This window comes from Dromaius novaehollandiae, chromosome 3 (genome assembly GCF_036370855.1).
Source record: "Dromaius novaehollandiae isolate bDroNov1 chromosome 3, bDroNov1.hap1, whole genome shotgun sequence".
NCBI classification, from domain to species: domain Eukaryota; kingdom Metazoa; phylum Chordata; class Aves; order Casuariiformes; family Dromaiidae; genus Dromaius; species Dromaius novaehollandiae.
Genome location: NC_088100.1, coordinates 17,448,976 through 17,461,215, shown reverse-complemented (window position 1 = coordinate 17,461,215; position 12,240 = coordinate 17,448,976). Strand labels below are relative to the sequence as shown.

The following is a 12,240-nucleotide window of genomic DNA, read 5'->3' as shown; positions in this document are numbered from 1 at the left end:
CCCCTTAGCAGTATTTTTTACTTCAGGGTAGGGCATATCTAAAGCCATAAACAGAGAGGTGTTTTTCATTCATAAAGGTTTCTGAGATCTCATTTTTATTCATTGTGCAGTCAAGAACATTTTTTTTTCTTTTAAAAAGGAGGACGTATGTTGTTAATGAACAAATGTATTAAATATTTCAGCGTGGAAAGTGTTTTAACAGGCACTCCTGGTTTCACACACTATTTACTTATGATAGTTTAGGTGAAAAGTGTTGCTTGAGGGAAAATGTGATATGCTTATGCCAAGACAAGATTTCTCTCAGCCCAAATCATTACATTTACTTGGCTGTGACCCTGGTCAGAAGAGTAGTGAAACTAGTTCATAAATTGACTTCTATCAGCAGCCTGATGAAAGTTAATGGTAGTTTGAACTGTGCTTAACAGTGCTGCCTAGACACTTACATATGACGTACATTATGCTATTTACCTATAGAGCACACTATACAGGAATACAGGATACTGTTTGTAGTTTGATAAAATGACCAGTGAGCTAGTAGGTCTGATGCAATACACCTGTGATCAGGGACAGCTGAAACAGGGCTTGAAAGTGAGCAGTCAGAGAAGATGCCATGAAATCAGTCTTAGCCTACAGCACCAACTCCTCTAACTTTTGATTTCAGAGACAAGAGGAGGGTACACATTCTCTTTTCTTCTATGTTTTATTATTTAAAATAACTGCTTTAATGCCTGAAAAAAAAGTGAAATAAAAAGCAATCTGTTTCTGTATTTTTTTCAGCCACAAATCAAATGGCATTTTGGGAAGACTACAGTCCTTACTGAATAAGTGGTTTAACATCAAAGAACGTTGTTAGAAGTCATGAAGTAGAGCAGGGAGAAAGGACATTTCTGTTGTTTCCTCTTTACCAAGAATTGTTGTTCTGCTTCTTGGCTATATACAGGAGAGAATTCAAATACAACAGGCTTGTTCTGCTCTCACATACATCAGAGCAGATCAATAACTCCACCAGAGTCAGGACTCATCTGCATGGGAAGTCATATCAGTGTAGTTATAGATAAATTGCTACGGTTATGCCAGTATAATCTCCCATGTGGATCCTCTTATTACAGGACAAAGAGTGACTTTTTTCAGCTTAGTTTAAACCACCTCTTAAGAATCATAAACTGTGTTGAAAATGGCCACTGTTCATACTGGAAGAAAAATGCTCACATGGGGAATTAGGCTGCCAACATGATTAATTAAATTCACACCTTCCTTTATACTGGTATAATTCCCCGTATAGAAGCAGCTGTGGTTCGTGTCAGTTTCAAGTCAGTGTTAATCCTTCTTTCAGCCTTTTTATACCTCTGTTGAGATTCTGCTGCTAGTAAGTTGTCCAAAAAGAGAATCTGATTTCTGACATTTTAACATGAATGTCCTTTCTGCTCTTACACAGTGGCTGAGGAAAGCCAAAAGTGTGATGATGTAATCAAGTCACTTTAATAAGACTTTACAATTACTCTCTCAGATCTCAAAGCAGTTGATGATGCCCAGTAAATATTACTGTTCCCAGTTTTACATCCTTTTTTATTTGTACTTGGTACAAAAAATGAAATCTTGGCCACACTGAAGGCAATGGCAGAAATCCCAGTGATTAGAGTGGGACAGGTTTTTGCGCAGACATTGCAGAGCAGTTTTCCAAAGGTTATCTTTGTTTCAGTTCCTAGTCCTGGACTCACCCCCACTAAGCTACTGTTGTCTTCTAAAAGCATTAGTGAATTCAGTAAATCTTCTCCCATGAAACAGGTTAGTTTTATCCTCTCCAGTTTTGCTAGGATGGAACTATTGCACAGAAACTTGCTCAAGTCTTTGCATGAAGGCTGAGCTGAGGCTGTTAATAAGAACGCAGATCTCCAGGCTTCCAGGCCTGTTTTTTAGCCCCAGGGACATTTCTCCTGGTTGTTTGTCATGACCTGCTACACCTCAGAAACCAGAATGATCCCCCTTCCATTTCTCAGTCTGACTGGCAAAAAGATGTAATATTTTCAAATATAACAGTCAGCAATTTATGTGCCAGGTAGGGTGTTCTTCAGCAAATGCAACATGGCTGGCAGAATGCAATGTACTGTGCCATGTCTGCAGTGACCTTCCCACTAGATAAAGCTGTGCGGAGACCTGAGCAGCAAGAACACTCTGGCAGCAGTGACTCTCCAAACTAACTGCATGTTGACAGCACTTGTATTTTGAGTGAGTTGATGCATTTTTATTCTGTTTAAAAACACACTGAAACACACTTCATGACTTAAATTTATCAGTTACTGATTTTGATCTATTAAAAAAATTAAATTCCATGTTTCTATTTTAGTGTATGCAAACCTTTGAAAACCTAGGTTAGAAATCAGTGCAAAACATATTCTAAGTAATTCTGAAAATATATATTCTAAGCCCCCAAAACACTATTAGTAAAGATGAAGCAAGAAATAGCTTCTGCCTCCCAACTTGGTTATGTGAAGATTCAGAAGCTCAAATATGAGGTCAGAAATCTGCCTTCTGCATTTTAGGGTTTTGGTGGGTTTAAATCTGAGATAAAATCAGGACCATTTCTGAATAAGAGAGCTGCATTTTTTAAGGCAAAGGATGTAAGCTATACTGTCACTGAGCCAGTTTTGACCAGTGCCTTACTTCTATGTAAAAAAAGTTCAGTGCTCTTCTTAAAACTGCAATCCCAGTTTCTTCATAAGGAAGTGCATAGAAATACCCTTCTGTTTGCTTTGACAGAGGAGAGCACCTGAAACCTGCGCAGGGGTGACCCAGGCGTAGAATGAGGACATCGGCATGTTTAACTCAGCTGGATGGGGCAGTGCCATATAAAGTCAGGGTTGGTTTCTGTCTCTGTCCTGACACAGCTTCCTCTCACTCAAAGCCACAGAAGGTGAGGCAAGTTCACTTGTAGTCCTTGCATTACTCCCAAAGCACAACTCCACATTTTTAAGTGATAGCTACAGAGTAGTTTCTCATACAAGAAGATGCTATTCTAGTTTGTATCCAGGCCGGAATGATTTCTGCGATCAAACTTGCTCCGCTTAGTCAGCCTTCAGTAGGCTTAAAATCCCATAACTTTGCAAATAGAGCCCAAAGGTCTTGCTCAGTGAGAGCAGATCTGTAAACGCTATGATGAATATTTATGGTGCAATATAAGTTCTTTCTTTAGCTGCTATTTTTCAGGGACTATCTCAACATTGTGCAACCAGCTATGCAAGATCTCAGCAGTGTCGCACACCATCCTTTTCTTTTCCAAATGCAGATGAACTGCTTTGACCTGGTTTTTGCTGATAACAGCACACAGCACAATGATGGAGAAAAATACGCACTTGAAGAATGAACATGCCACACGCTTCCTGCAGAGAAGAAAGAGCAGCACATCTGATGGATGTTGATCACTTATTACTGGATGGACGGATGATGTACAGGAATGTACAGTAATGTACGTTTCCCTATCATTTGTTTCCAACCCCTTTCCCTTGAGGGATTCTTATATTTTAGGCCTGCTTCCTCAATACTTTTACATCTTTTTATTGCCCTGATATATTCAACATCCAGAGGTGATACAAATGATCTGAGTCACTCCTGTGGGATGATGTAATGCAGCTAATGGATTCCCTACATGCTGCAGTGTCTTCGTTTGCTGTTCACTGTAGCAGGGGTGATTCAGAGACCATGTAGCTGATCACAGAGGGCTTATCTCATTCCAGACCTCAGAGTAGACCTCATTTCTGCAGAAGACTATTAAACGTTCCTATTCTTCCTGAAGTTAATTTTAAGCCTGTTTCTTTAAGCTTTCTTTTTGCCAGCCCTCCCTGTACCTCCGCTGGGCAAATGTCATGAGCAGGCCCCTGTTTGCCAGGCTGCAGGGAGCAGCCTGGTTCTGCTGGTTGACAGGGGCACAGATTAGTAAATAGCTTTCCTTCTTACAGTGCAGGTAAGTATCTCCCCTACGAAGTAGGTTGCCTCTGCCCTCACACAGGGTATAGACTGCCTCTGCCCACTACAGGCGAGCCTCCTCCAGTGGCAGCTCCACATGTCACATGGCTCCACATGGGCAGGGTGTCTCCTCTGCTGTGGGAGTGCCGGTGCCAGGAAGCGCCTGTGTCCCTTGGCACGTCTGGCCGTCCAGAGCAAGGGCTTGGGCCAGCAGGCAGCCTCCTGCTCCTCCTACTCTCCCCCTTTGGTAGGCAGCCAAATATGATAAAGCAAGGCTTGCTGGAGTCTGTGCCCACTGCTTGTATTCTCAGAGGCCATTTGCATTGTGCCCCCTATATATATGTTTAATTATGTTGCCTCTGGCCTATGTGCCTTTCACCTGCAAGAGGCAGGTTGTCCTCCAGTGCTGCGCTGTGCTCATATCCCTGTTAGAGTTGGCACAGAGACAACATGCATTTGGGGGATGCCCAGGTACTCAAGCAGACCACTGAATCATTAGGTTTTATTTATTTTTAAATTTATATTTTATAAACTTAACCTCTTTACAAATGTACAGGATGACCATTTTTCTGCCCTAAGCAACGCTAAACCAAATAAACTTCATCACTCATGGGCCAGGCTGCAAACAGATGTAAAAAGAATTGTCTACATCCTCCAGTCCCCAGTGATTTCTAGCTCTACTCCTGCTTCCCACCCCTCTGCAAAAGCAGGCTTCCACGCTTGCACTTGGCATGGTCAGGAGACACCCCTGAGCCGTAGGGAAAGCCCAGCCTGCCCATCTCTCTCCTGGATGGGAGCCATCCTCTGCTGCCAGGACGTGGCCCCAGCAGCAGGACCTATGGGGAAGTCCTTGTCCCTGGGACCATGGAGCATGGTTCCATGGTGCAAGGCACTGACCTTTGCTGCTGCAAACTCACTCTGCTGGGTCGGAGTTATTTACCAGTTTTTGATGAACTAACGATGCTGTGGCAGGCTTTCTGATGGATTGGGTATTGCCCGTCTGTGCCACTCTAAGACACATCAGTTATCATCTGTCCTCCCAAAGCTGGCAAAAGCAGGCATAAAGCTATAAATCAAGCATAAACTCTGCATTATCTGATCTTGCTGATTCCATAGTAATGTAATTAAGTGTTTATGTCTGATCTAGATCCTATACATACCAGTGGTTTGTCTTTTATTGCACAGATCTGACATTAATGATCATAGAACTGCAGCCACAAGTTCTCATAAAGAAATAGTCTTCATCCAGAAGAGATTGCTATAGGGATTTGTGCCAGTGATATCCTGCAATGTGAAGACTCACTGTAAAATTACCTACTGACAAGAGGTAAACAAAGAGAGGAGACACAATAAATTACAGGAATCACTCACATCTCATGGTCAAAAGGCCGGTCAAAAGACAGATGTCACTTTTGGTACCCAAGTGGACTGAATGAGCTTTCCAGAAGTGTCTCAGCACTGCTGACAGTAATTTATCTCTGTGAGTCTGGTGACTATTGTATCTCTCATGCTATTGGGCTGCCACTTGCCACCACTACTTTCAAAAGAAGCTGATTTGATACAGACTTGTGAGGGTGCATGTTCTCATAGACATACTTACATGCCTTGTGCATAAGCAAGGCAAGAGACTTCCAAAGGCTGTGCCTCTTTGGATGAACTGGGTAGTATTGTGGGCTCACTGAAGTTGCAGTCGGGGTATGAGTAGTCTACAAAATACATGCACTCTTCCCATCTGTTAGATCTTACCAGAATGCTACAGAACGTCCAGAAACACTTGCTGTCCTGTAAACCTGTGATTTAAATGGAGAAGTGTACTGGAAAGGCTGTGAAATTCCACCTCTAGCTTTATAATAGAAACGCCCACATTCACTCAAGAGCAGTGGTACTGCGGTTTGAAGTCTTCAGATTTCTTATGCATGCTGTGGCATTTCCCTTAAATTTAATGGCATTAATCCTACTCTGGGATTGCCTTGGCTTGTTGCTGGGATGCTCTTCTGCCCAGATTTTGCTACAGTTGAACAAATGAATACTTTGTGGTATGCAAAGCTTGCCATTATTTGGTATTATTTTTGCTTGGTATTATTTTTGCTATGATGTGGTTCATCTTAAATTCCATAACCACTTCTCTCTTTCTTTTTTGTGTTACTTTCTATGTACTGCGAGCCCGTCTGCATTCAGTCGAATGAGTGGGAACTGTGGGCATGCAACAGTACCTGATCCCTTCTATTACATAATTAAATTGCTATAATGTATATGACTTAGGAATATGTCTGAACAAGTTGCTATGAATCATACATTTTTCAGCCTGAAACTGCCCTCTTTAGCTTTTATTAATCATTTCACTGTTCCTGCATTTTGAAGGAAAGCTTCCCCTTTCCCAGACTCTGAAGAAAAAAAAGATGGCAAGGGTGAGGCACATTTTGATCTCTGTTATTCTAGTGAAATATAAACATAGGCTGAATTACACCACATGCAGTTGAGATCAGAATCTGGCACAGTGTCTCTGTACCCCATAATAATAATAAGTTTCTGCAGTCCCTACTGAACTGTTGGTACCAGCAAGCAATTAGAGGGGCAATTGTTAAAATTTGACATTTCAAATTTTTTTGGCATAGAACTGCAGGGCAAGTAGATGCTCTTTTAAAAATGAGTTCCTAAATCTATCAGTTTCTCATCCTACCAGTTGCTACTTTATCAAAAAAAACAAAAGTCCTGTTCTGAACAATTCTCTTTTGTCTTTAGGAGGATCCTGATCTGGGGCCTGATCTTTATCAAGAGCTATGTCTGATTAGGGAGCAAGGATACTGCCAAAACCATTGCAGATATTTGGCTAGAAAGAAATTCAAGAAGTCAGTGGTAAAGGAAAAAAAAGACCAATGTCTGTTTATTTACTCTGTGTAAATCTTTTTTTTCACTGGAGTTCATCTGGCTTTCAGCATGTAGCTCAGAGTACAACTTGGCACTCAAGTGTCTGAGGTTTTGCAGTCCAGTTTGAGTTTACAGTAAGTAAAACTGGGTAGCTGAATTGGTGTGTCTGGAGAGCAGAAGCAAAATGAGTCAAAAGTAACATACTGCTAGATTAAAGAAATCTGGTGAGAAGAATAACTGTTACAGCACAGGCAGTGTTTGATGAGGACCATGTCCGATGGGCTCCTATGCTGATGCAATGTGTGCCTGGGGCGCTGCCCTGCCTAGTCATCGTGACGTTCTCCAGCAAGGTCTCATTTCTACAGTTTGGCACCAGCCAGTAAGTCGCTTGGTTGAATTGCCCACCCTCTGTGTCTTAGTGGTGTGTGGCTGGTTCTCTGGAAAAGGTCAGCGTCAAGGGGCTACATGTGTTTGAGACTAGAAGCTTGCTTTACTGTAGATTATTTTGGTGATTCACCCTTTTCTCTTTATTTCTACACTATTTCTGCTGTGGCAAGTGACAGCACAGTGGTTGCATCTAAAGGACATCTTTTTACTGTGCGGAATTTGATACTGAATGAATAATTGAAGTAGTGCAATGTATTTAAGAGTCAGGCTTGCAGAATCACTGCTGTAGTGAAGGGGCTGACTGCAATACAAAGGAAATGCAGACTACAATCCTGCCCTGTATATGTGCAAGGCATTGAATGCACATGCTTTGATGAGAATTTAGTATCTTGCAGAAAGTACTTAAGGCCCTGTGTATATGGGTCCAGCCTCCTTTCCTATGTAGCAGCATGGAGACTGCATCAAATGAATAGTGGCTGCCATGTCATTTCTTCTGATTTCACTAAGCAGAAAGAAGTAGCAGTTTGGAAGGGGAAGGCAGTCTTTATCATGCAAATTAAGTACTCACATTCATCCATGCAGTGACTTTCTTGACACCGTCTGGAATCTTCCTGCAGCTTTTCTTTTCCGATTAGCAGATTCACCAGTGGTATTTCTTGTCCCTTCTTAGTACTGGCATCTAGCATGATCTGCTATGTTTTACATTTCATTCAGAGACTATATTAATTGCACAATGGTTCTATTTATAAAAGATCTATTAGAGATCACAATTAGAAAAGTATAGGTGGTGTGAAAAAGAGCAATCACCCTTTGCACTCAGTGGTAATGACAACGATATTTCCCTCTTCTACAGTATAAAGTTCCGATCCAATGGTTGTAGAGCACCTTATAAGCGTTAAGGCCAAATGTAATGCCCTGACTTTTAGACTGTCTTTACTGGAAAATCAAAATAGAAAATGTTCTTACCTGCATAGCTAAGTAAAGCTGCCCAGTGCCCAGTGTAAAAAGCTAGTGGAGACAGGGCAGGGTTGTACCCTGAGATAATTAATGAAAGGAAACCTCAGTTGGAAGCTGCTGGTGGGAATGCTCCTCCCCAACTACACAGGAGTAAAAGAGACCTGTATCTTGCCTCCCAGCGATTTTCCAGCTTAATATAGCTGCTTTGACATACATGCTACACGACACCCTAACCCTCTTTGTCTTTAGCCAAAACTGAGGGTGCTCATCACTTTCCAACTCATCAAGCTCTGGAGAACAAAATTTATAAGGTGTCCAAGCATCTAATGGCTGAAGATGCTCCGTACCATAGGAAATGTGGCTCGAGGTGGCCCAGCAGGTCAGTGGCATGAACGGGAAGACAGGAAGACGACCCGGAGGTCAGTCCTGCCTCCCAGTCCCATACACAGTCCGCGCACCAACTCCATTGCTTTCTCACCCACTGCAAGAGTGATTGCTTAGACATTTGCTACATACAACAGTTTGCCCTGTGAATTGTAACACTTTAAAACTATAACGAGAACTGTAGGTTTTTTGTACCAAATGAGGAATTTCTTCTGTACAGCTTCTTCAAGCTATTTCAACAAGTCCTTGGTGTAATTCCAAACGTATGCAAAATCACACAAAATGCAAGACTGACCTTAGATGAAAGAAATTCCTGTTTCAGCAAAGCCCACTTCATTCTATCATTTGAACATAAGGACCTGTTACAGGTTTGTCTTTGTGACTGTAAAAATAAAGATGATGAATAGCACCTTTTCTTGGCAAATGTGATTGAATTATTTTTATTAATATTTTCTGAAAACTTCTCCAGGAAGGACCATGCAAATGCCTGTGAAGGAGTGCTTCCAGGTCTGCCAAGCTCATGAACTTAAAAACAAAAAGCACTCAGCACTTTTTTCTTTTATTCCCACTACGTTTTTTTCATCCAGATAGGCCAGATCTTAGCTTTCAGGATGTTGCGTTAACTACTTTTTCTTAGGAAATTAATTAATTTCCATCTCATTCTTACGGTCTCAAGTTAGACTGCAACTGAAGTACTGAGCAGAGAAATCATACTTTACTTTCTGCAGAGATGAAGGACCACTCAATAATGCAGCATTTTCTTTATTATAGTGCAAAGCAAAGCACTGTGTAACTCCCTTTAGAAGTGGATGCTTCTTCATTTTTCAGGATCTTTACTTCTTCTGAGCAATTCACAGTGGTAATAAATGAGAAGGAACTGCAGAAACTAAAACCCATCATTTTCCCTACCTGTAATTTTTCAATTTTTAGAGCATCGAGTTGCCTACTGAAAAAGGATTTGAACAGGATGTGCAAGGAAATGTAATTAAAAATCTAGGGAACCAGGTTGAGTGCCTAAATCCTGAAGTTGGGTGGTTACTTTGAGTATAGCATCTGGGTTGTGTAGTCTGTAACAGGATGACAACCAATGAACCAGCCAAAGACCCCAATATTAGAAAACTGGTCCAGATCATTGTCAGCTCAAAATCTCTTCTCAGAAAACTGAAGTCAAAAAGGCATTTGTAGTTAATGTTTTTATTCCAGTCAGACATTTCATTAATTATTTCAAAGTATGTCTTTCTATTTTTATCACTACTGATCAACCAAAACACATCAATTTGTGGTTAAATTAAAGAACTTCCCATTGAATTGAATTAGTTTTTAGCAAGACCCTCATTTTTTCAACTCCCAATACTGCTAAAACACCTGCCTTTTTGCAGATAATAGTTCCATTGCTAAATATACACGTCCTGGAATGCAAAACAGTAAAGATCTGGGGGACTTATCTTGTAGGTTCAAATAGCAGTTGTTTCACTGAGTATTTGTGTTTTTTAATAACATAATGAAAAGTAATTCAAGAGAACGTGATTTTATATTAAAGGTGAGAGATCCAATCCAAACCCCATGAAACATAGAGCTTTTTCATCTGAGTTCAGTGAGCTTTGGACCAAATGTCAGACTGTTCACTGCAAAACACAACATTTTGTGAAGACAGCCTTGACACCACAGGTCAATTCAGTACCAGAACTGACTGCTGGATCGATGCCTCAGGCACACTCCAGTTGCCATTTGCATTTCCAGGCTCACGGCTGTACTTGAGGACTGGTGCCCCGTGCATTGAGTTCAGAGATCTGTGATAACAGTGAATGTCTTGTCACTGCAGTGACTGAGTATCCCTAGTGTGGCTGTGCAGATGGGCTCATGTGCCCAAGGGAGCCCACTGATGCCACCTTAGGCATCACCAAAGGACGCCACCTTAACATGCAGGAGTTTTTGGCAGGCATCACGCAGAGGTCTGCGAACTAACCAAATGCACAGTTGTGCAATCTTGCATGGCCTTTTATGCAAAATTTTTAATAACCTAACCTAACCTAACCTAACCCTTAATAATCTCACCTCCTGTCAGGTTTATTGCACATCTAGTGGACTGGAGTGATTGTTAACGCTGATTGAATTTGGCGGGAGTTATGCAGCGCATAAGAGGCTCTGAGGCTTGTGTGCATCATGCTGGGCTGTTCAATTCCATGCTACGTGTTGCATTACCCTTTCTAAAGTGAAGTTTGCTTCTTAGAAAAGGAAATTGATTAAATCTCAATCTGGTCACAAGTTAGACTGAAGAAAGGCTTCTGCTTTCCAGATTGTGAAGATCTCTCCTATGCCACCTTCGGTCTGAAAGAGTCTCCTGCAGACTGTGCACTTGCAAACAAGTGATTAGATCCACAGCTTTTACCTCACTTTGCAGGGCAGACCCTAAAATAGTTCTACACCCCAATGTGAACCAGCAGTAGAGCACCAGATGCAGCACATGCTGGGCCCTGCTTCTGCTCAGAACATCGGTCTTCTGGTTCAGCATGTCCAAGAGCAAAAGTGCTCATTAGGGTCACCTGCAGGCAGCAAATCCAGGATTGCTGGATACAAAAGCTTGAGTTTCCAGTGAGTAAATGATGGAATAACTCAGCAGAGGGACCCTTCCATCTGGTCTGCTCTAGACAGGACACACAAAGCGCTACTGAAGTCTCTTCCCAGCTCTTCTGAAGGGCCATGGTTTCCTGTACAGTCCTGCAAAGCCCTTCCTTTTCCAGCAGGCTTCTCTCCATCGAGTCCAGCTTTCTAGCTGTGGCTATAGGCTGATATTACCATGACTCTCTTTTCAGTTATTTTATCTGCACAGTGAGCAAGTGATATTTGCCCCTCCTTCATTATCAAAGACCAAGAAATGCGCATAGATATGAAGAGCTGGAATTAGAGCAACAGACAACTTGTCTCTAAGGAGGGAGCCCTCCTCTAGCTCTCCTGCGGGAGATGGCTGAGAGGCACAAGAATGCAGAACATTTCGCAAGTCTGCATTATAACACTAGCAATAAATCTGCGAGCATTGGCATCAAGGGGCTAGATTCCCTCTTCCATTTGTGTTTTGGGGTGATGGCAGTGGTATCTAAGAAGATGCAAGCTGTGATTAAATCTTTTGTCCACCACTGCAAAATAATGTCAATGTACAAAACTAAAAAGCAGAGACAAACAGCCTTTCTGGAGTGTCTTTAGTTGCAGCTGTCTTTGGATAACAGAAAGGAGAAAAATTCATGATTTTTTTTTCCTTAATGGATGTGCTCCATTGAAGGACATTATCACAAAAGTGATTTGGCAGTGGAGGCGAGTTAAAGCTAAAACACCACATGGTCAGGTGGTGTAAAATGGCTTAGGTTCATGGAAATTGGTGGAGCTTCAGTGGTTTACACTTTATGATCTGAATTCATTAGCTCTTACACCTTGTCTCCTGTTTTAACCACCAAAATCACATTTTCTCTCAAATAGCATATTTAGGGGGTTATAAAAGATCTTCCACTAGATTAAACAAATAGAAAATTAAAACCTTGGAAACTAATAGGTTTAAATCTCTGACTTACCCTAATTCACTGTTTGGGCAGTTTGCTTTGAGGAAACAGTATGACATGAAATGAGGGCATGGTCTGTAAATAAAAACAGGTCATTTAACCAGGCCTTTCTTACTTTAAATCTCTGCTTTTG

The 12,240-nt window shown here is 41.5% G+C and overlaps 1 long non-coding RNA gene across 1 annotated transcript; it reads left to right on the top strand.

Moving 5' to 3' along the window:
- The first annotated feature begins 2,770 nt into the window (after positions 1-2,770).
- On the top strand, positions 2,771-8,965 carry LOC135327812 (uncharacterized). The gene is made up of 3 exons (XR_010388193.1): positions 2,771-2,911; positions 3,284-3,463; positions 5,146-8,965. It is a non-coding gene; the product is annotated as an uncharacterized LOC135327812 (long non-coding RNA).
- Positions 8,966-12,240: the final 3,275 nt, after the last annotated feature.